Source organism: Sorex fumeus, unplaced genomic scaffold (genome assembly GCF_029834395.1).
Source record: "Sorex fumeus unplaced genomic scaffold, SorFum_2.1 ptg000095l, whole genome shotgun sequence".
Classification (NCBI taxonomy): Eukaryota; Metazoa; Chordata; class Mammalia; order Eulipotyphla; family Soricidae; genus Sorex; species Sorex fumeus.
Window position 1 is genome coordinate 15,636,073 of NW_026606152.1, and position 22,466 is coordinate 15,658,538.

The following is a 22,466-nucleotide window of genomic DNA, read 5'->3' on the forward strand; positions in this document are numbered from 1 at the left end:
AAGCATTTTAATTGGCATTAAAATATACATAGTGCCTATGTCCTTATTTCTTGTACCAGCTTGACCATCTATAACATTTTATAACTGGCTCCAAATGGTGTCTCCAAATATTTCTTTGCATTTCATGGTTGAAATTGAAGTGAACAGAATATCAGTAGTGATAGAATGATATGTGCTTTTCATGCAGCTGAAAAATCACCTTAAGCTACTGAAATATAACAGCATACATCATAGTCAGGTTGTCAGAGGGGGATATTTCACAGCTATGACCTCATAGCCATAAAATATAAGCTGTGTAATGTGTAAGGAAACCCGAGACAACTTTTCCAGAAATTTTTTTTACTAACGAGATTACCATATGGAAAATAAGTTTAACTAGTTAAAAGTATCCAATTAAAAGAAAACTTGGAAATTTCATTAACTTTTTTTATTTTCAGGGGCTTGATTTTTGCATTTATCACTTATGACAGCACGGAGTTATATTATGTTACCTCAACATTATATGCTCAACTCCATATCGTCAAATAAGATGAGAGACCTGAGTCTTTTCATACCTTTGATATTTAGAAATCCATCCATCTGAGACTGCTAAGCAGGGGAGTTCTGTCGAGTTATCTCACAGCTGATAGTAGAGTTTTACCAACAGCTGTTAAAGTCATCTTGGGTCAGGCTTTACCCAGACCAGTCTCTGTGTCCCATCCCAACACAGAACTCAGCTTCAACTCCACTCATTCATAAAGGACTTTCTATGGTAGCTCTGTGGTTTTCTAAGTTCACTTTGGAAAATCTTTTTTTCCTCTTGATTTTGTGTCTTTATTTCCTTCAAAGTAAATTTGATCACTGATTTTTCTTTTTTTGTTTTGGCATTTAGTAATCTAAGTTTCCTCTCTGTTCATTCTCTGCATTCCCCCTCTCCTTTGGTATCCTTCCTTATTTGAAAAAGTACAAGTTTAGATAACCACTAGGGAGGAGAGGCAAGGATGAACACAAAATAGAAATTATGCAAAAAGCATCAAAGTTTCAGTGATGTTTTCGTAGGCAGGTTGTTTCCACCTAAGTTGTTCCAGCCTTGCAACTTAGATATTTACTAGTATCTAAGGGTGAATCATCCTAATCCTAAACCTTATGAAAAGTTTAACCCTTGCATGAGATATTTACAAACATCTGAGAACTGGTTATCTCATGATAGCATTGACCCCAACTTTAAATCTTCTGTGTATCTTATTCTCTCTCCAATATAATGGCTGTTGCCCTGGATCTGTCTTTGCCATTTGCTCCAACATAGAATGTATCATTTCCCAGGAAGCCCTCCAAAAGCAAAATCCCACCAAAGAACAGGTTTATGTAAAACTTCCCTAGAGACCTGGGAGGAGGTTATCTCAAAACAGTGATTGGTATTTTAATGTACAAGACCCTCTGGCTCCTTTGTGTTGCTTTAACTTTTTTCCTTGCTCTTGTTGTTCTCAGCAACACTTCCTCTGTGACTACCCACTCACTAACTTGTTTTCAGTTTGGGATTTGTTTTTGTTTTATTTGCTTGTTTGCTTTGTTTAAAAGCAAATTGGCTTCTTCCCAGTTCTTTTCTAGCTACTGTTGGGTCAAATAGATGTCTTAAACTATTCAAGGATATTACAGAAGTTCTGGCATTTCTTGGTTAGTATTTATTCTTGCCCCCCAGGCTTTTTATGAAGAGAGCAGAAGTGCTGATTAGAGGACAGAACTCTATTCTCACTTAATCAGTAGGCACATTTCACAAGAGTTCACACTGGAGACCTACTAGGATTCATTCCACAAATTGTTTTGATTTTTTAGAATTTTTGTCTCTTTCACATTTTTTCTTTCCATTAATATAGTCCCCCATAAATAATAATTCTTTAAATATTGAGCCAAAATTCCTTTCCAGATTATTAGACACACATATCTTCACTAGGTACATTGGATACTGAGCCGGCTGCACTGGTGCAGAGTGCAGAGTAAATCACTTCTTTGCTCCCAAGTGGGGATCTCATCAGTTCAGCGACAAAGTGATGGATGGAGTCGGACAGGAAAACAGGCATTTTTGCTGTCCAACAAAATAATATATATAAATACATCACTTTTTAATGGACATAGGGGAGGTGAATGGTTCAATCTGGTTAACATATGAAAGCAACAAACTCTTATATGTAATCATGAAGTTATTGCTTTTGAAAATGATCTATTGGGCTGCTATTACCACCAATTGAAAAGGAACTAGAACAGGATCTTTGGGCTATTACTGGAGTTTTGGAGAAACATAAAGGAAAAGGGAACTGAGATGACTGAAGGCCATCTCAACTCAGAATAGAGGCAGCAGTGCTGCTTAGCAGTTCTATAATTAGCACAGCAGGTAGGGCGTCTGCCTTGCACGCAGCCAACATGGCCGACCCGAGTTCGATTCCTCCACCCCTCTCGGAGAGCCCGGCAAGCTACCGAGAGTATTCCATATGCCAGACACAGTAGCAACAAAGTCTCCAATGGAGACGTTACTGGGCCCGCTCGAGCAAATCGATGATCAATGGGAGGGCCTTTACTTACTTACTTACTTTATCTTCAAAATAAGGCATGCTTTTTGTCCTATTTTGGGTTCCACAAGTTATATCCCATTGGATATACAATGAATTCCTTTGGAAGGCTCTATATTTGTTTCTCTCTATTTGTTTATGAGGATTAAGTACCTGGTCCCAGAGATCATCCAGATAGGGACAGAATCTGAATGTAAAACTTGTACCCCTGGCCTTTAGGTTATATTACTTCCCGTATAGGTTCGGGAAAGAATTTTTTTGTACACAAATGCACCAAAGGATTCTAACAACTGTAATCAATGATATTTTTTGGTGCCTACATGGCATCATCTTATCTTACAAGAGAAATGCTAAGCAGAGTGCTGGAGGGAAACGTGAATCATTATAGAACTAGAGTTGCTGTTGGCACTGTTACCCCTACATGTGTCATTTTAGTTTTAAATTAATGGCTCTTTTATTCCTCTTGCTATTCATTATTTTCCTGTAAAGTAGGCTAGAAAGGTATTTATTCCATGTTATAGATCTTGAAAGTTACTATTTTAATGACTTTTATACTCACACACAACAAAGGAACATGTGAGCAATTAATAACTTTAATCATATCTGAGCTTCTTCTTTATTTAATGTATGGCCTTGAACAAACCAAATACCCTTCTGCCCCGAGACTAGGCAGAAGATGAACTTATTCTCTGAGCATAAAAAATACGGTGTTTTCTTCCTCTTGTGTTTGAGGGGGAAGGGGTCAGAGCTGCTGACTTCCTATTCCAACCCATTAAATCTAATTCAGTACCTTAGTCACGGGACTGTGTAGGTTAGTGCTAGAGGCAGAGGGTGGTTTCTTGGAGACAACCACCAAAAATAAGTTTCTAAAAACAATCCCACATAAAGTGGGACTCCAAAAGTCACCATATACCCAGAAGACTGAGATACGAGCAAACTTGACTTTTTAAAGCATATTTTATTTAACAATGCACTTTGAAATGTAAAATTTCACTACATGGTCAGAACCAACCAATACTGTCTACTAAGCAAATGAGCATGAGCTCACTGACAAAGGTAGACCAGACTTAGCATAAATGACTTAATACCCACAAGAGATGGGAGTCTTTGGTAAACACTGATAAGTTATTTAGCAGGTGGAAAATCAGCACAGTGATGATGAAACACCTTAGAATCAGAAACCAGTTTGAGACCAAGTACTTAATTCCACTGGTGATTAGGTCAGAGAGACTTTCTCTTTGTGGTTCATGCTTGATTTCAGGACATACACGAGTATATCAAAGCATAGACTAAGAGGTAGGGCTCAGTGATAGAGAAACTGCCTTTCATAAAAGAGGCCAAGAGTTCTAGGCCTGCATCACCCCATGTACCCAGTGTGATCCAGTTGGTACTGCTGGTGCCATAATCAAGTGTGTGATCTCTGGTGCCCCATATTAAATATGTGATTCCCAACCATTACTGCAGCAACCATGAAGGGAAGGAAAAGATGGGAGGAGTACCTATGGACTATTTCTATTAATTCAGTGTTTGAAAATGTATTTTAATTTTTAAAGTTCCTTCAAAACATTTCTCTGCTGTCCCCTGTGTGTATGATACTGCCAGGTACTTGGCACACAATACCAATAATGAACTCCCAGTCTCCTTGGGGGGCAGATTACAGGTTGTGCTGCCATTATCCAGAGAGCAGTTAGCTCAGTTACCTTATTGGGTGAGCTGGAGCGATAGCACAGTGGGTCGGGCATTTGCCTTGCATGCAGCCATCATGGCTGACCTGAATTCGATTCCTCCACCCCTCTCGGATAGCCCGGCAAGCTACCGAGAGTATCTCACCTGCATGGCAAAGCCTGGCAAGCTACCCGTGACAAATTCGATATGTCAAACACAGTAACAACAAAGTCTCAAAAGAATGGAGACGTTACTGGGCCCACTAGAGAAAAAATGATGAACAATGGGAGGACAGTGACCGTGACCTTATTGGGTATCTAGGGAAAGCCTCACTTGGGAACTGATCCAGATGCTGAACCTGGAGAAAAAAGAGATGGACAGTACTGGATCTACCCCTTCCAATCCCATTGACCCCTGACCAGTATGCAAACATATTTGGATTAATACCCATCAACAATGAAAACCGACATTTTTTACTATATCCCCAATTATCCCAAGCCAGAGAAAAGACCATGATTAGGGATTAGGGAAGCCTTTATCTCTTTGTCTGGAAATTTCTTCCCTGCCCCTAGCCATTCTTTGAGGTAACTTTGGTTCTCTCATTCCTACTTTAAAGTCAAACTGAATCAAGAAGTGAATTCTCCCTGCACCATCCTATATAAATCAACACACTTTAAACTTACAAAGCAGGGCTGAGAAATGGCTCACTGCCTGAAGTGCCTACCCTGCAAACATGAAGATATGAATTTGATCTCTAGGATTGCTACATGTGCAAGTAAGATCCTGAAAGCATTGATATTTGTGCCTAGAAACCCTACTATTTGAGTTCCCAAGAACTATAAGCAAATTTCTGGCTGCACTTCAGTCAGTTGTGTGAATGCACAGCAACTAAAAGTTCACCCCATGAACATTTCAATTAAAGATATGTATGAGCACTCCTACCAAGATCTCAGTCCTCTGGCAAGGCTACATGTGAGAATTCGCAGCTCAGTTGAAGAGTATGGTCCTGACAGGTCTGTGCTGTGTGTGTAAGCACCACAATGTTAAGATTAACCCTAGTGAGTCTCAGCAAAGTGTGAACACTCCAAGCAAATGTAAGAATCCTTGCCACTAACACAATAGGAAGAGAAGAGAAGTTAGGAGGGGGAATGCATTTTAAAAATAATAAAAAACACATAAACCAATAGTGAGATATCATCTCTCATCAGTGAGACTGGTTCACATCACAAAGAACAAAAACAACCTGTGATGGCAAGGATGTGGGAGAAAAGGGCCCCTTATTCACTGCTGGTGGGAACATCGACTGGTTGTCTTTTTGGAAAACAATACGGACACTTCTCAGAAAATTAGGATTCAGCATCCATATGACCCATTAATTCCACTTCTTGTCATATACTCCAAGGGGACAAAAACTATGCTCAGAAAAGCCATTTGCATTCCTATGTTCATTGTAGCACTATTCACAATAGCAAAAAATTGTGAAACAATTCAAATGTTCGAGAACATAAAGAAACTGTGGTACATATATGCAATAGAATATTACCTAGCTGTAAGAAAAGATGAAATCATTCAATTCATTGTCACACAGATGGATCTGGAGAGTATCATGCTGACTGAAGTTAGTCAGAAGCAGGACAGGCAAAGCGTGATCTCTCTCATATATGGGGCATAAAAAAACATAGTAAGCAAGTAACAAATGCCCAAAGGCAACAGAAACAGAACTAGTCTTCAGTAAGAAATATACCATAAGGAAAGGAAAAGGGGATTAGTGTGTGTATGTGTGTGTATATATGTGTATGTGTGTGTTTTGGGGTTGGAGGCAGGAACTGGGACAAAGGTGGAGGGCATTGGCCACTCTGGAAACTGTTATGAATGAAACCCTATCAGTAACATCATTATTGTAAACCACAGTGTCAAAACTAAAATTCAGGGGCTGGAGTGATAGCACAGTGGATAGGGTGTTTTCCTTGCACGTGGCCAACCTGGGTTAAATTTCCAGCATCCCATATGGTCCCCAGAGCACAGTCAGGAGTAATTCCTGAGTGCAGAGCCAGAAATAACCTCTGTGCATCACTGGGTATAACCCAAAAGTCAAAATAAATAAATAAAATTTAATTTAAAACATTACACAAAGCTTTGTAATGAATCCTATAGTTATTCCCACAACATGCACAAAGCATGTAGGTAGAAATCATTTTACTGCTTATGTCTCAAACAACTGGAACTCAAACTCACACCATTTGGTTCCAAAGTTCAAGTCATTAGCTGATGCTTCTCTTGCTGAAACTCTCCGATTAAAGCAAATACTGCACAAGACTCTGGAAATATGCCATGCCTGTGACAGAGACTTTTTTCAAAGGACCATTTGCTGTGTGACATGGCTCTAACAGGCTCATGAAGTCTTTTTTTGGCTCTTAGTGGAGAAAAGTTGGTGTTTCTATTAGTTTATCTATGCCAGGACCAACCACGCTGACTACCAGGTCAGGACAGGACATGGCCATTTTTTCATAGGTCCCAAGAAGATGGGATTATAAACCTCCAGATTCAGTTACCCATCATCAGGCAAGAGGAGAGAAGAATAAATGGAGACTAAGGAGGGAATATCACTGCAGCTGGATTGGTGAAGCCTACCGCACAGTGTCTGGGATCAATTAAATGATTAATGATTGTTACTTTCCTTTCTGTTTTCCTCACTAAGATGTAAAATTTAGACCCATGAATTATATTAACCATTACAGAACTCAGATACACTGGTTTTCAAATGCTAATCAAATATTTAGGCATATTTTGAGAATTTACTGAATAGTCAAGAAACTCCCAAATCTGATAAAAGTGCATTCTGATTTTCTAAGAATTTTTATGCCACTTCTCTGATACATTGTTTCTCTATGTTGCCATCATCTTCATACTTACTCACTTCGAAAATAAAATAATTTTTGTATTTTTTTTCTGTTTATACCACCCACTATATTTTTCTTGAGTATTTGAAGCAAATCCCAGACAGATATACATTTCATTTATAAATTATTCATGTTACTATTGCTAACAGAGAAGAGCTTAAAATAACCACAATACTGTGATCTCACATAGAAAATTATTTTTTTTTATAATTTATTTCTTTATTGAATCACTGTGGGAAAAGTTACAGAGTTTTCGGGTTTAGGTCTCAGTCATGTAAATATCAAACACATTTCCCTTTACCAATACTTATTTTTAACCGCGAACCCCAATAGAACCCCACCTCCCACCCCTCCCAATTCCTGTGAGGCAGATGAGTTCTAGTTAATACTCTATCTACTTTGACTAGATACATTGTTTCGATAGAAGATGCACAATTATTGTTTAGAGTTTACGACCCCCCCCAATCAGACATGCTGAAACAGTGTTGTGAAAAGATTTGCTTTCTACAACTTGGTTTAAGAATAAAATGATATCTATCGCGGCCACGTGGTTTTGGATTTCTGCTATTTTACTTATTAACCCTGGAAGAATTTCTATTAAAAGTTAGATAGTTAAGAGATTGGTTTCTGTGCTCTGGAGTCGTGGCCGTGCCGGAGAGCTGCTCGTGGGGGGCAGCTGGCGACCTCGGTCGGGCGTGAAGGATGGCCCAGAACGCCCCCCTTCCCATGAGGCCCCTGCCGCCCCCCCACCCCCGGCTCAAACCTGCTGTCCACAAGGCTCCCGTGTGGCCGCCATCTTTCTTTGCAGAGAGGAGCGGGCGAGCGGGATAACACCCTTTCCCCTCCGGGCAGGCATGGTGGCGCGGTTTAACACATAGTCCATTTGCTTTTGTGCTCCAAGCGGGTGGCTCTCTGTGCTAAGTCCTTGTGCCTCCGGGGCCGTGGCTGTGCCGGAGAGCCGCTCGTGGGGGGCAGCTGGCGACCTCAGTCGGGCGTGAAGGATGGGCCATTACGCCCCCCTTCCCATGAGGTCCCTGCCACCCCCACCCCCGGCTCAAACCTGCTGTCCACAAGGCTCCCGTGCGGCTGCCATCTTTCTTTCCAGAGAGCTCACATAGAAAATTAATAACAATCCTTTTCTACAATTTAAAACTCATTTTGCAGTTTTCCCAATTGTCTCAAAAATATTTATATTTGGTTTATTTGAATTACATTCTTACCTTTTAAATTATATTTCTCCTGTTCTTTCTCTTTCTATCCTTATTCTAGAAAATATTAAAATATTTCTCAAAGATTCATATGTATTATTTCCAAAATATGGGGAAATATGGTAAAGGCTAAATATTCTTGAAAAAACCAATAGAGTCTAAATTGGGTGAGGATGCAAAAGTTGCAAGTGTCTTTTCCACAAGAGCCTTTTTTTCACCACTAAAAGGGCAAATGCACATTTGTGGAACTCAGAGTTGATAATACACAGCAAAATTTCCCTAGAAGCATGACCTGAGAGAATTTTATGTAAATCCTAAGAAAGGGAATCCTAGATAATTTTCAAAAACACAATTTCAGAGTAGCCTTGAAATACAAATACAATGAGCTACAAATGACTTAAAGAATAAAAAACAACAACCAAAAAAAAAAACTAGACTAAAGAGCTGGTAAGCAGTAGGGTGCTTGCTTACCTTTCATGTGTCAGAACCAGGAACTCTAAATACAGAGTAATCCCTGAGAACAGAGCCAGGAATAAGTTCTGAGCATTGCCTGGTGTAGCTTTCGAATCATAGCTTCAAATTTGGGAGATGGAAATTTCTGGAGATCAATAGAGATGATGACTGCACATAATTGCATGATGCAACTGAACTGTGCACTAGTAGACAGTTCTGGGAGTACATGATGTATATAATTTATGATATATGTAACAAACAAAGCATAATAAAAACTATAAAAAGTTTAAACTAAGGGAATTAAATTTAATTAAATAAAAATTCTTTTAAAATAAGCAATACACAACTAAAAGCTTTAAAAGGTTTACCTACTGACTCTCTATGGCACCATTACTCAGTGATACTCAACAATGAAGAACTTTTTCCTGAAGTGGCCACATGCTTGCTTTGGAAGTGCAATAAAGGAGTATGATAAAAAGCCCAGCTCACATCAGCCCTCTGGCACTGCTATCAGATGTGGGAATGGTACTGGTTTGAATGCACTAGAGATTCTAAAATTTTATTGTCTGAAACTTCATTTGCATTCACTCATGACCCATGTTTCCATGAGATCATCTTTCATCAGATCCTGTTAGTTATGAAATCCAATTTTAGAAGAAGTGGACCAGTATCATTCCTTGGCCACATTAATATCTTCAGTGAGATACAGAGACAAGACAGCCGCTGGCCCCACTCTCTCTTTTGAAAACATCTAAAATCATTTTTGAAAAATAGAAAATAAAATAGACATAAGAGTTGAACACAGTCCAAATCCTGATTGCCAGGTTGAGCCTGGATTGAGGATGGAAGCAAAAGCATAACTCTCCAAGCTCATGTAACACAGAGCCTTTTGGATGCTTTATGCATAAAAAAAAATCTACCTATAGGATACAGTCCTCAGAAATTATAGGACTCGATAATTTTCTTAATTGGTCAAATTATTTTTGATATTTTGAGCTTGTATGAATTGCAGAACATAAAATCTCTGCACCATTTTAAAAATAAATATGTTTAAGGTATCATGATTTATAATAGTATTTAATATTAATGTATTAGTTTTCAATGTTACTGCACCACACCCACTTCCAGAATCCACACCCTTTCTTTGAAAATAAAATTACTTAAAGATAGAAATAAATAGATGCAGAGAGAGGCATATTGGTTAAGAAGTTGAGCATTGAATTTACTGAGTAAATAAATAAACTAAAGCAACTTTCAGAATTATAATTGCAGAAGAGGACATAATGCAGAAACAGTAATAATAATAGCAATAAAAATGTTCCCCAAACTGACAATCCAGGAGAAAGGAGAATCTCTAGTATATTCAAGCTAGTGCTATTCCACATCTGATGCAGTGCCAGAGGGCTGGTGTGAGCTGGGATTTTTATCATACTTCTTTATTGCACTTCCAAAGCAAGCATGTGGCCCCTTCAAACTTATGAACCTGAGTCCTTCATCTTATGTAACCAGGTCTTCAAAACCTACCATTTAAAACAAATAGGGGAATGGTCAGTACCTTATTTCCAAGTATAAAGATAATAACCAGAACCAATAAAAATACAGAAGACAAAACTGAGCATTTTAGGATAATCAAGATGAATAAATGTGTGGTGATTTTCTTACCTCCCTAGTGGTGAATCCTCAGATACACAGTAAGAATTTTAAAATGTGGAAACAATAAGTATTATCATTACAAAGATAACGCTAAAGGATCCTGGAGCAGACTGTCAACCTTCACAGCAATGAGAATAAAAACACACAAGCACTATAAGGAAACTGAAACCTATATAAGAAAAGAAATGTGTGTGATTTTAAATCATGAGCATAATATAACGAAAAATTGCAACTAAGGAGAAGCAATCTGTGACCAACATTTATCTCATATCAAGAAAGCTAAATCTTGTGGCAAGCTTGCCACAAATATGTAGGGGACAAAGGGCTGTTAGTATAGAGAAAGAACCAGTATGACAGTAATAGATCTCTCTGGACAAGAATGGAGTGTTGAAAGTAGGTAAATCCATAATCATGATAACCTTTCAGTATCTGTATTGCAAACCACAATGCCCAAAAGGAGAGAGAGAGGGAGAGAGAGAGAGAGAGAGAGAGAGAGAGAGAGAGAGAGAGAGTCCCTGCTACAAATACTGGCGTGGGTTTCGGGGAAGAGGGGAAGGGAACTTGGGGACATTAGTAGTAGGAAATATATACTAGTGAAGGAATATTATATGACTGAAATCCAGTTATGAACAACTTTGTAACTGTGTATCTCACTGTTATTCAATTAAAAATTAATTGAAAGAAATAAAAGCTAAATCTGTGGGAATAAAAACCCTAAGCTTGGATCATAAAGCACAATCTGAAAACATGCTATGATAAAAACAGACAAATGAAATCATATCAGGCCAATGCTACTCAGAGAAATAAGCCCCCAATTTTAGTCAGGGTGAATTAGCTGAAGACAAAATTATTAGAGACAAAGAAGGACACCTTAAAAATGAAAAAGGATACAATCCATAATGAGGCACTAATGTATGTCTATCTTTGTATATCAAACATCAAAGTTCCAAAATTCATAAACCAAAGACTACTAGAAATATATAAAGAGAACTGAGGAGAACCTTACTGGAAGAGTTAATTAATTCATCTCTCATCCCATATAGTAAGAAACAAAAGTGAGATACACTGTCTCTCCATAACACAAATATATCTAAGCTGCAGATATAGACACATCTTTATATATATCCTATAACCAATATCAAAATACACCAGTTTTCACTATGCAACATTTTATTTAAACTGCAACAAATCCCCAATAACTGCAACTGCAAGGAATCCTCAATAACTTCTACAAGTTGAAAAAGTTTCAAACTGAGTACAATCCAAACTTAATTGAAAAAAGGTTTTTTTAACAACACTATAAATTAATGACAAAACAGACAACAAAAAAAACTCTACTATCCAGAAGTGAAAAAACCAAACACAAAGATTATATACTCCTCTGGAAGACTATGGATGAAACTCATTGCTTATCTCATGCCAGTTAGCTGTTAGTCAATTGTTGGACTCACTACTTAATTTTATAAGCTTTTTCTCCACCTCCAATAGTGCAGAATACAATGAATTTTCCAACTTGCTTCTTCTAAACTAAAATTTTTCTATTTTCTAATAATCATGTACTATTCTCTCGTGTTCATCCAAATTCCTTAAAGAGACATGTCCAAGTTATGTAGGCTTTAATTGTATTTGCCATTTTATTACAAGGGAATAAACTTTTAAAATTCTTTATTTGAAAATCTAATAAATTGGTTTTGAATAAACAGACTTCTTTCCTTATGTGTTAACTCACCATGGATAGCCAGTTGGAGCGATCTGACCTAAGAAAACCAAGTGCAGCTGTCATCACCTACATGGCAATGCCCTTGTCCCAACTTTGTAATCTGAGGACAGAGCTTTGGGGTGTGCCTGCCCACATTCTTGTCTTTTCTGGGCTTGTGCTGGATATGTGCTGATGAAATTGCTGCACTGTGCTTCATGACCGACAGCTGAGAGAATGTATCCTGCTTTGGCACTCTTGATATCTGGAAAACTTCAGAACCCAGACACAACACATCAACCCACTCCCATTTTCCTGCTGCATGTCCAGCACCTTCCCACATTACTGCCTGCTGAGTAATGGGGCTGCCCTGAGCCTGTGGTTCCCTGACTCAGAGCCTTGCCCACTCATTTCCCTGGAAGGTCCTCAAGTGTGTTGACAGAGACAAAAACCAACTCTGACCCAGAGACATTGTTCATGTTATGTTCTTCAGGGACCATCTTCTAGTATTGAATACTTTCCTCTACTTGGGTAGCCTGGCTTGTGAACACACTATTGATTTTTGCATTAATTTCCTTTCATATTTTTATACTTTATTTAAACACTGTGGTTTACAAAATTGTTCACAATAAGGTTTCTATGGGCTTTCACTACTTGAAGACCAATCCCACCCCCGAGTAACCTTCCTTCCACCATGTTCCATTTTCTCAGTCACCCCCCCCCCCGCCCAGCCTGTCCCTTAGCAGACACAAATCATTTTATATTGCGTGTTACAACTAAATAGCTAATGTAATATTTAAAAATACTACAAAAAAGGAAAATTTGCAAAACTTCTTATATCTCACAATAGGGTCATTAAACCCTTGTCTTAGGGTTTACTAAATTGTTTGTTGTTAGTTGAGCCTTCTTTTTGTTGTTTTTGTTTATCAAGCATAGTTGGTTTCTATGTCATTTTTCCATCTAATTTGGTGTGTTCCTACGGGGATGTCGGTGTTGTGGAATTTGTAAGTGTTGTGCTACAGGAACTCCAGGATCTGCAGAACTGGACAGATGGATTGGTTTACATGGCAGTGACTGTGGGATGTGGGTGTGGCTGCTGCAGCTTTCGAAAGTACAAGGGTCCCCAAGTGTGGGGGGTAGGCTGTCCATTCGCCTTCTGAGAAGACCCCAGAATTCTCAGCCTGAAAAACAATGTATCTGGAATTTTTATCTGTTTGATGTTTCTGCATAGATTAGTTGAGAAGAAGTGGAGTTTTGTGTGGTGGAGCTGTGGGGTGTGGGTGTGGCTGCCAGACCTTCAGCAGGGTGAGGTCTCAGCCCTCCCCCTTCCTGAAGAGTTCAGAATTTTCAGTTGAGAGACCAGTGGACCCATGAATTTTAGCAGCTTGGCTTGCATCTCTTCCAAGATCTAGTAAATCTGAGGAGCTGGGCTGATGGTTGAGTTTACATGATGGCAGCTGTGAGAGGTGGCAACCTTTCACATTTTTTTAATTATGTAAATAACTGGCAGGAAAATAATATTTAGTTTTAAAATGATCTTTAATAACACATTTCATTTCTGTATAGTATGCTCTCTTCTAATCCTTGGTCAAGAGAGGTTGTGAGAGGATGGGATTGGAGCACATCCACTGATAAAATGTATCATATTCACCACAATATTTAAACCAATCTTCTACACTTTAAGGGAACTTATTTGTAGCAAAAGAATCCTGGCACAACATTATGTGTGATAATGATAAGAGGGTCTACTCTCTTTATAAAAGCGATAGATCTTGAACTCTTCTTAGCATATCAAGGGCACCATCAGTGCAAATTGATTCACATATGTCAAGCATTAGCTTATGCTTTCAAAAAAGGCTCTGACAGGACTGAACTCATCAATCCCTTTGTAGTTATTTGTAATGGTTCAGAGAACAAGAATTCTTTGATCTCTCTCTTCTTTATGTACATCACCAAACATGGGGGCTCTACAACCATCAACTGCAGATGAATACACACTTTGTGAAGACTAGTGTGGCTATCTTCTATAATTTTTTCTTTAATGTATTTTGCAATGATCACATATTTTTCTCAGAGACCCACTGAGATTCTTTTCTACACCTGTTTCTCATATTAATTTTTTGAGAATTTCTGTACAATCCCTGCACAAAAGGTTACTAATTTTTCAATTATTACATAAGACTTCATTTCTTTGCCATACAAATATGTCAAGATGGGAAACTCCCAATAAACAAAGGCTCCTCAGGTATTAAATTCAAACATTTCAAGAAATTTCTAAGAACAATTTTATGTCCAGCTTTATAACTTTGTTTTGTTTTGAGGTCAGACTGATCTAATTATTTGAATTTTTTAAAATATCTGTTGCACAAATAACATTATAGGCAATGGCAATGACCATTCATGGCAAACTTCTAAAATATATATCTCTGCTGCCATTTTAATGTGTTTTTTTAGCATGACTTACACCTCATATATGACAATTTCCCCAAGGTGATGTGGAGTTCTTGAGTCTGTAATCCTTAGCATGGCCCACATCACCCACTTAGGAGAGTGTTGTGATAGTGTTTAACAAGCAGGTTCTATATTCTAGGTCCTGTGCTAGGCTCTTTACAAACACATTTTTCACTTGACCCTCATAAAAGTCCACTGTGGATAAGGATTTATTTTATTACAATTTTAGATAAGTAGGAACTTATATTTTGTGTGAGTGCAACCATGGTTTCATCAAATCCCACTTCTCACTTCAAAAGGAACTAGGGGTTCTTAGACAAAATGACTAATTTTAGGCCTCTATTGGTTATCTTAGAATACTTTGTCTCACCAGAAAACTGAGCTAGTAAAGACCATGAAGTTTAGGGTGACCAACTTATCACAAGTTCCCCAGAACTTTTCCTATTTTACAACGGAAATCTCCATGTCACAGGAGCCATTATTTCCAGGCAAAATGAAGCTGTGTCAAAAGTATAAAGCATCAACTCTAATAGGCTTCCATGGGACAAAGAAGGAAAACATTATGTAGATAACTTTAGTGATTGCAGTGTTTTAAAGCATATCACATATATGTTTACACATACTTTCTTATATTACAAAACATAACAAAACTACAACTAATAGGTCATCATTGAAATAAACCAACTCATTATTTTGAAAACTAAGTATTTATCTGGCTTAAAAAAAAAAGGTTCTTCGGGCCAAACAGATAGTACAGTGGGTAGGGTGCTTGCCTTTCAGTCATCTCAGGTCTGATCACCAATACTACATATGGTCTTCTTAGCCTCACCAAAAGTGATCTCTTAGTACAGCTGGGAGTAAGCCCTGAGCACTGTTGGATGTGGCCCCAAAACTAAAACCAAGAATAAAAACAGTTATCTAGAGTTATCCAGATTGTAGCGGAAGGAAAATTTCTTCCTATAGAAATATTTTATGATAAATTAAAAAAAGATACAAATTAGAATATCATTATTTTGAAAATCCTAATAAATATAAGCCTTAAGCATAAATAACTGCTTATTTTACTTAAAGAATAGCCAAATATTATATATTATATGTTGGAAGAACTAACAATACCTATGAAAAATTTATTTCATCTAAATTACAAGAAATCTGAAGAATAACAGAGACAGTGAGAACTACAACTAAAAATGAAATCAGAAAAAAAGGTAATCATGGAAAATTGTGTAGGAAGTCACCAAACTTTTCAGTCAATAATTGCATGGAAAAAAGATAAAATCAGATTAGAAGGATTTTAAAGGACTTAAAAGAAGTATTAACCAATTATAATGTATGGGGACAAAATGATTCAAACCAATTATGAAAACATGGGCTGGAGCGATAGCACAATGGTAGGGCATTTGCCTTACAAGTCGGCCAATATGGCCGACTGGAGTTCGATTCCTCTGCCCCTCTTGGAGAGCCCGGCAAGCTACTGAGAGTATCTCGCTGGCAAGCTACCCATGACGTATTCAATATGCCAAACACAGTAACAACAAGTCTCACGATGGAGACGTTACTGGGCCCGCTTGAACAAATTGATGAACAACGGGAGGATGTGACTGACTGGATGAAAACATAGAAAAATTAAGATTATTATAAATTTAGACTGTGTAATATTACTAAAGAATTACATTTAAAATAAAAATAAATATGTAATACAGATAGCTTGGGGTTTTTTAGAATCTTTTTGTTTTAAATACTTGAAACAAGATCTTTAAGCAAAATTATATGTTTTCTGTGGTGTGCTTCAATAGAATAGTGGGTGAATATGAGAAGTGATGTACAATAAATAAGAAAAACAGGTGACAATCATTGAGGATGATTGAGAGATATGTGGGAATCCTATACTATAATTACATCTATTTTAAAAGATTACAAAAATATTCATAATGAAAATGAGAAAGAAAAAGGAGAAAATAAATTAGACTGTTTTTAATGCCACATAGCTATCAAGTAGTTGAGCCAGGATTTGAGGAAAAATCATTTTAGTCTAGAATGAACTGATTCTTAAGTGCTGTACTGTCTTAAACATACTTCGTTCCAATACCACAGCCATCAACAGAGTGTCCTCTTCCCTCCCCTAATGTTCATGCCCCAAGGGTCCCTCCCACCCTCCCCTTCCCTACACCCACAGGTAAGCTAAAAACTAAGAATGAATGATTCATTTTGTTCTCCACGTTCAGCTGCAAACTTCATGCAGTCACACCGTTTTTCAGGATAGATATGTAGCTGGCTCAGCTGTGGAAGGTCATGGGATACAGGGAATGCTTGAAAGAGTCCATAACTGTTTACACTTTAAAACACTCTCCTATTTTGTTACTTTATGTTCCACAGATGAGTGTAATCTTTCTATGTCTATCCCGCTCTTTCTGACTCATTTCACTTAACATGATATTTTCCATATAGTACCACTTGTATGTAAATTTCATGACTTCATCTTTTCTAACAGCTACATAGTACTCCATTGTGTAAATGTACCAAAGTTTCTTTAACCAGTCATCTGTTCTCAGGCACTCAGGTTTTTTCCAGATTCTGGCTATTGTAAAGAGTGCTGCAATGAACAAACAAGTGCAGATGTCACTTCGACTATACTTTTTTGCCTCTCTGGGATAGGGGGGGTGGGAGGGATACTGGGAAAATGGGCACTGGTGGAGGGATGGGTACCTGATCATTGTATAACTTAAACCCAAGCACAAAAATTTGTAAGTCTACAACTGTACCTCATGGTGTTTCACTAATAAAAATTTAAAAATAATAAAATAATAAAATTAAAAAAAATAAAACATTCTCTTGCCACATGGGGTTTATAGTTGTACTGAAGTTTCTGCAGCAGAAGTTCCTCCAACCTAAAGTGCTTCTCTCACAACGCTACATGTTATTAAGGATAAGAAATAATTTCTTCATTTTCTTCACATAAAATAAGCAATGATTATTTTTCATTTCATTTCATCATCCTGTTATTCGTCGATTGCCTCGAGCAGGCCCCAGTAACGTCTCTTTCATCCTAGCCCTGAGATTATATTCAAGGCTCTTTAGGAGAATGAGACCCATCATTGTTACTGGTATTTGGCACATTTGGTACGCCACGGGGAGTTTGCCAGACTCTGCCCTGTGGGCAGGCTACATTCGATAGCCTGCAAGTTTGTCCAAAGTAGGAATGAGATAATAAGATGTCATAAAAAGATGTCCTGATAAGATGTCACGGTTCCGGGAACTGGATTTTATAGTCTCTGAGTCTTGGCCATTGATGGGATTACACGGCGCCAGGGGGCCAGGTGGTGGGTGTGACCCCCGCCTACTGGAATTTGGAGGATCTGGGTGGAGGATGCTCAACTCCAATCCGAGTAGGCTTGGAGGTCTCGGTCCCGGAACCTGCGTGGATTTGTCCCTCTGCCAGTACCTTCATGTGTGCGGAGAGTGGTCTCAGCATGGTGGTGGCTGGTCCTGGAGGTCTTCGGCTGCCGGAGCCCTAGTCAGGGCGGGGAGGAAAGCTCAACCCGCTCCCCTCCAAGGGGCCCCGGCGAGGAACAGCCAGGCACGGGGGCAGAAGACTGCACTGTTCTCGTCCGGGAACTGGATTTTTATAGTCTAATGGTCGTGTAATCCCATCAACGGCCAAGACTCAGAGACTATAATGATTATTTATTCATAGTAAAAGTACAATACTAAAACTTGTTTTGGTGACACATTTGAATAGTCTGGAGATACATTAGAATATAAAGTAACAACAACAACAAAAATTCCTAAATAAAATACAGAGCAATCAACAATAACTGTGATGGAAGCACTATTCCTCTAAAAATCTCACAGCAAATTTAAAAGAAAGCAGATACAATGATAGTTACTATTCAATACTGTGTTTCTGATTGAATAGCAATGCTTGCTTTCCTGAACTCAATTTCTTATATTTTCATAAATTATAATTCCAAATCAACAAGATTACTTTTGAAGCAATGAATTTTCAATTAATGACAGTGTCCAAAGGGCTCAAGACCTTCCACCATTCTCTTTTGCCACTCTAGTCTATCCCATTCTTCTCGTCTTTCAAGTCACCCTCCCCACCTGATGGTCTCAGTTCTGATGTCTTTTTATATTAAACAGGACTGGACCTCTTGCTTCTGTTATAGATTATTAGACTCAGGAAACAATTCACGACAGTAACCCCCTACCACTTATAAACTGGATATGAGAGATGCTGATTCTCTCTAGGGTGGCTAGGCAAGGCACTTGACTATTGAGGCTAAACAGTTAATCATTAATGACTGATTTGGACAAACTGAACCATAGAACCGAGGGAAGGTATGTCTCATTCCCCTCAGTCTGGACACGACGGTTCTTTGTAATCCCTGCAACTGCAAGATTCTCCAGTGGGAGTACCTCTGTTGCCTCAAGTATTTTAGTGCTAGCCCCCTCCCTCTATCACCTCCACAGTGAGGGTGACAATATCTATAACAATAGAAATCATGTATCCTGGGCAAATATTCTAGAATTATATCCTGCAGCCTGTAAACCCAGTATCAGGCCTGCACAGTAAGCTCTTAGAAGACAGTCTCTCAACTTAACACACAATAAGGCATTTGTCACACGTGACAGAGCAAAACAAAACAAAAAAACTTAGGGAAAATCCCAAATGCAATAGAATGGAGTATCTTGCTTGAAGATAAGTGTAAAACAAACAGTCATAAGAGCTGGAAAATAAATCCACGCTTTGAACATGAGAGACCTGGGCTTAATTCGTGGCACAACATGGTCTCCCAAAAGCACCACTGTGAGCAGCACCCAAGCACCACCAGGTGTGGATCCCAGCAAACAAACAAAATAAAAATACAAACAAATAAAATAATGTAACAATTTTACATAAAAATCAGGAAAAAATATGGAGTTTATAATAAGAGCTGAAAAATATGAAAAATCTCCAAACTTAACAAAATAATACAAGAGTTAAAAATACAAGAGATTAGTAGCAAAGAAGAAGAAATAGTCATTATAAGCAGTGAGTTGGAAAGTATCTAGTGAAATACACCCAAATAGATCCACAAAAAGAAAAAGCAAATCATTAAAAATAAAAATAATATAAAGACACTATAGGGCTGCATCAAAGGGAACAATCTCTGCAGTATAGGGGTCCCAGAAAAAGAAGAGAAAATCCAAAATACTAAAGTTTAAATGGAGTCATAAAATATCTCAGATAACTGTGTCAACCATGAAAAAGAAGAAATAAATGAAAATATCTATGATTTAATTTCATACCTCATTACAATGGGCTGGAGTGATAGCAAGTGGGTAGGGCAGTTTGCCTTGCACTCAGCCGACCCGGGTTTGATTCCTCCGTCCCTCTCAGAGAGCCCGACAAGCTACTGAGAGTATCCCACCCACACAGCAGAGCCTGGCAAGCTCCCTGTGGCATATTCAATATGCCAAATCTCACAGTGGAGATGTTAATGGTGCCTGCTTGAGCAAATCGATGAACAATGGGATAACAGTGCTACAGTGCTACAAAATTACACTACAAAATGACAGCAATTGAAACTATGGAGTCAAAACAAAAATATATAGTGGAAAAAAATGGAAAGCTCAGATATAAGCTAACATATTTGTTGATATTTTATTTATAACAAAAGATTTTAAGAACATAAATTGAGACAAAAGAATTTCTTTAATAAGTGGTGTTGAAAAACTGAACCAGTATTTGCAAAAGAATAAAGCTGGTCTACTACTAACCCCACACATAAAAAAAATTCAGAGGAATTAAATATCTAGATGGGCTGGAGTGATAGCACAGTGGATAGTGCGTTTGCCTTGCATGTGGCCAATCTGAGTTCGATTCCTCTGTCCCTCTCGAAGTGTCTGGCAAGCTACTCAGAATATCCCGCCCACACAGCAGAGCCTGGCAAGCTCCCTGTAGCGTGTTTGATATGCCAAAAACAGTAACAACAAGTTTCACAATCGAGATGTTACTGGTGCCCTCTTGAGCAAATCGATGAACAATGGGAGGACAGTGGTACATTGCTACAGATATAAGTTACCAAATCACAAAGTTCATAGAAAATAACATAGGAACTGGAGAGCTAGCTGAGCAAGTAAGGCACTTGTCTTACACATAGCTGATCCAAGTTTGATCCTTCACATTCCATATGGTCCCCTGAACACTGCCAGGAGTGACTCTGAGTGCAGAGCAGGAGTAATCCATGAGTTGCACTGGGTGTGGCCCCCAAACAAAACCAAAAGAAAGGAGAACATAGCCAAAACATTCATTACATTCGTATGAGATATTTTTGCGGGGGCAGGCTCAAGGCCAAACCCAACAGTAAAAAAAATGAAAGTAAAAATAAACAATTCAGAATCCATTTAGTTGAAAAACTTGCACAGAGGAAGAAAATACAACAAAGCAAAAGATAACTCATTGATTGGAGAAGTTCTTCGTCTACCTTCCAAGATCATAACCAAGACCAACAATGCACAGGAAAGAAATAGATGGCGGTGCTGTGTGAAGTCACTGGGCAACAGGCACTCACTTTCTGCAAAAACCAAGAGAAGGAATGGATAAAGAAGGATTTCACTTGGGAAAGAACAAATAGAAACTAGAAGGGAATAGACATTCCCATACATTGCTGGCAGGAGGTCTCATTTCACAGCCTCTACGGAGGCCAGTTTGGTGACATATATCAAAATTAAAGCATGCTTATACCCTTTGATACAGAAACTCCAGTTAAAGAAATTTATCTTTTTTTTTTTTTGCTTTTTGGGTCACACTCGGCGATGTACAGGGGTTACTCCTGGCTCTGCGCTCAGGAATTACCCCTGGCGGTGCTCAGGGGACCATATGGGATGCTGGGAATCGAACCCGGGTCGGCCGTGTACAAGGCAAATGCCCTACCCGCTGTGCTATTGCTCCAGCCCCAAAGAAATTTATCTTTAAAAACATTTGCACATATGTGAAAGAATATACATTCAAGATTGTTATGTATTGCAATCCTGAAATAGCAAAATACTGAATAATCTAAAATTTTATCAATGGAGAAATTGTATAGAAACTAGTAAGATATCCTCCTGATATGAAATTATGTAGATATTGAAGATTGTGAACATAGGTATAAATAGATCTCTTTCCTTAAACTTCTACTCTCATTAACTGTATTTTAGCCAGTGAATATAAACTGGCTCATAATTGTTTACTGAAATCTTATTCATATTAGTAAAAACAGAAGAAATTAAGATATCCTTCAGATGATGACTGGATAAACTATAGTGTATACCCAGAATATTACTGAATGCTAAAAACAAATGAACTATAAGGCCATGAAAAGATATGGAGTACACTTAAATACATAATACCAAGGGAAAGAAACAAATATTAAAAATATATATTCATATAATTCCAGTAGAGTAGAGGCCCTCCCGTTGATCATCGATTTGCTCGAGCGGGCCCAGTAACATCTCCATTGGAGACTTTGTTGTTACTGTGTCTGGCATATCGAATACTCTCGGTAGCTTGCCGGGCTCTCCGAGAGGGGCGGAGGAATCGAACTCGGGTCGGCCATGTTGGCTGCGTGCAAGGCAGACGCCCTACCCGCTGTGCTATGAAATTAGGGTAAAAGCAAAACTTGGGAGCCACTAAAAAGATCAGTGATTTTCAGCAGGTAGTAAAGGATGAGAAAGCATAAAATAGAGAATTTTTAGGGCATTGAACTACAATATATGCTACCACAATGTTGTGTGTCTAGATAGATAGATAGATAGATGTGTACATATATATACATCTATATATACTATTATAGATTGAGTCAAACCATAGACAGTATACCTACAATGAACCATTATTTATATTTAATCTATGGACATTGAAGTAATAATT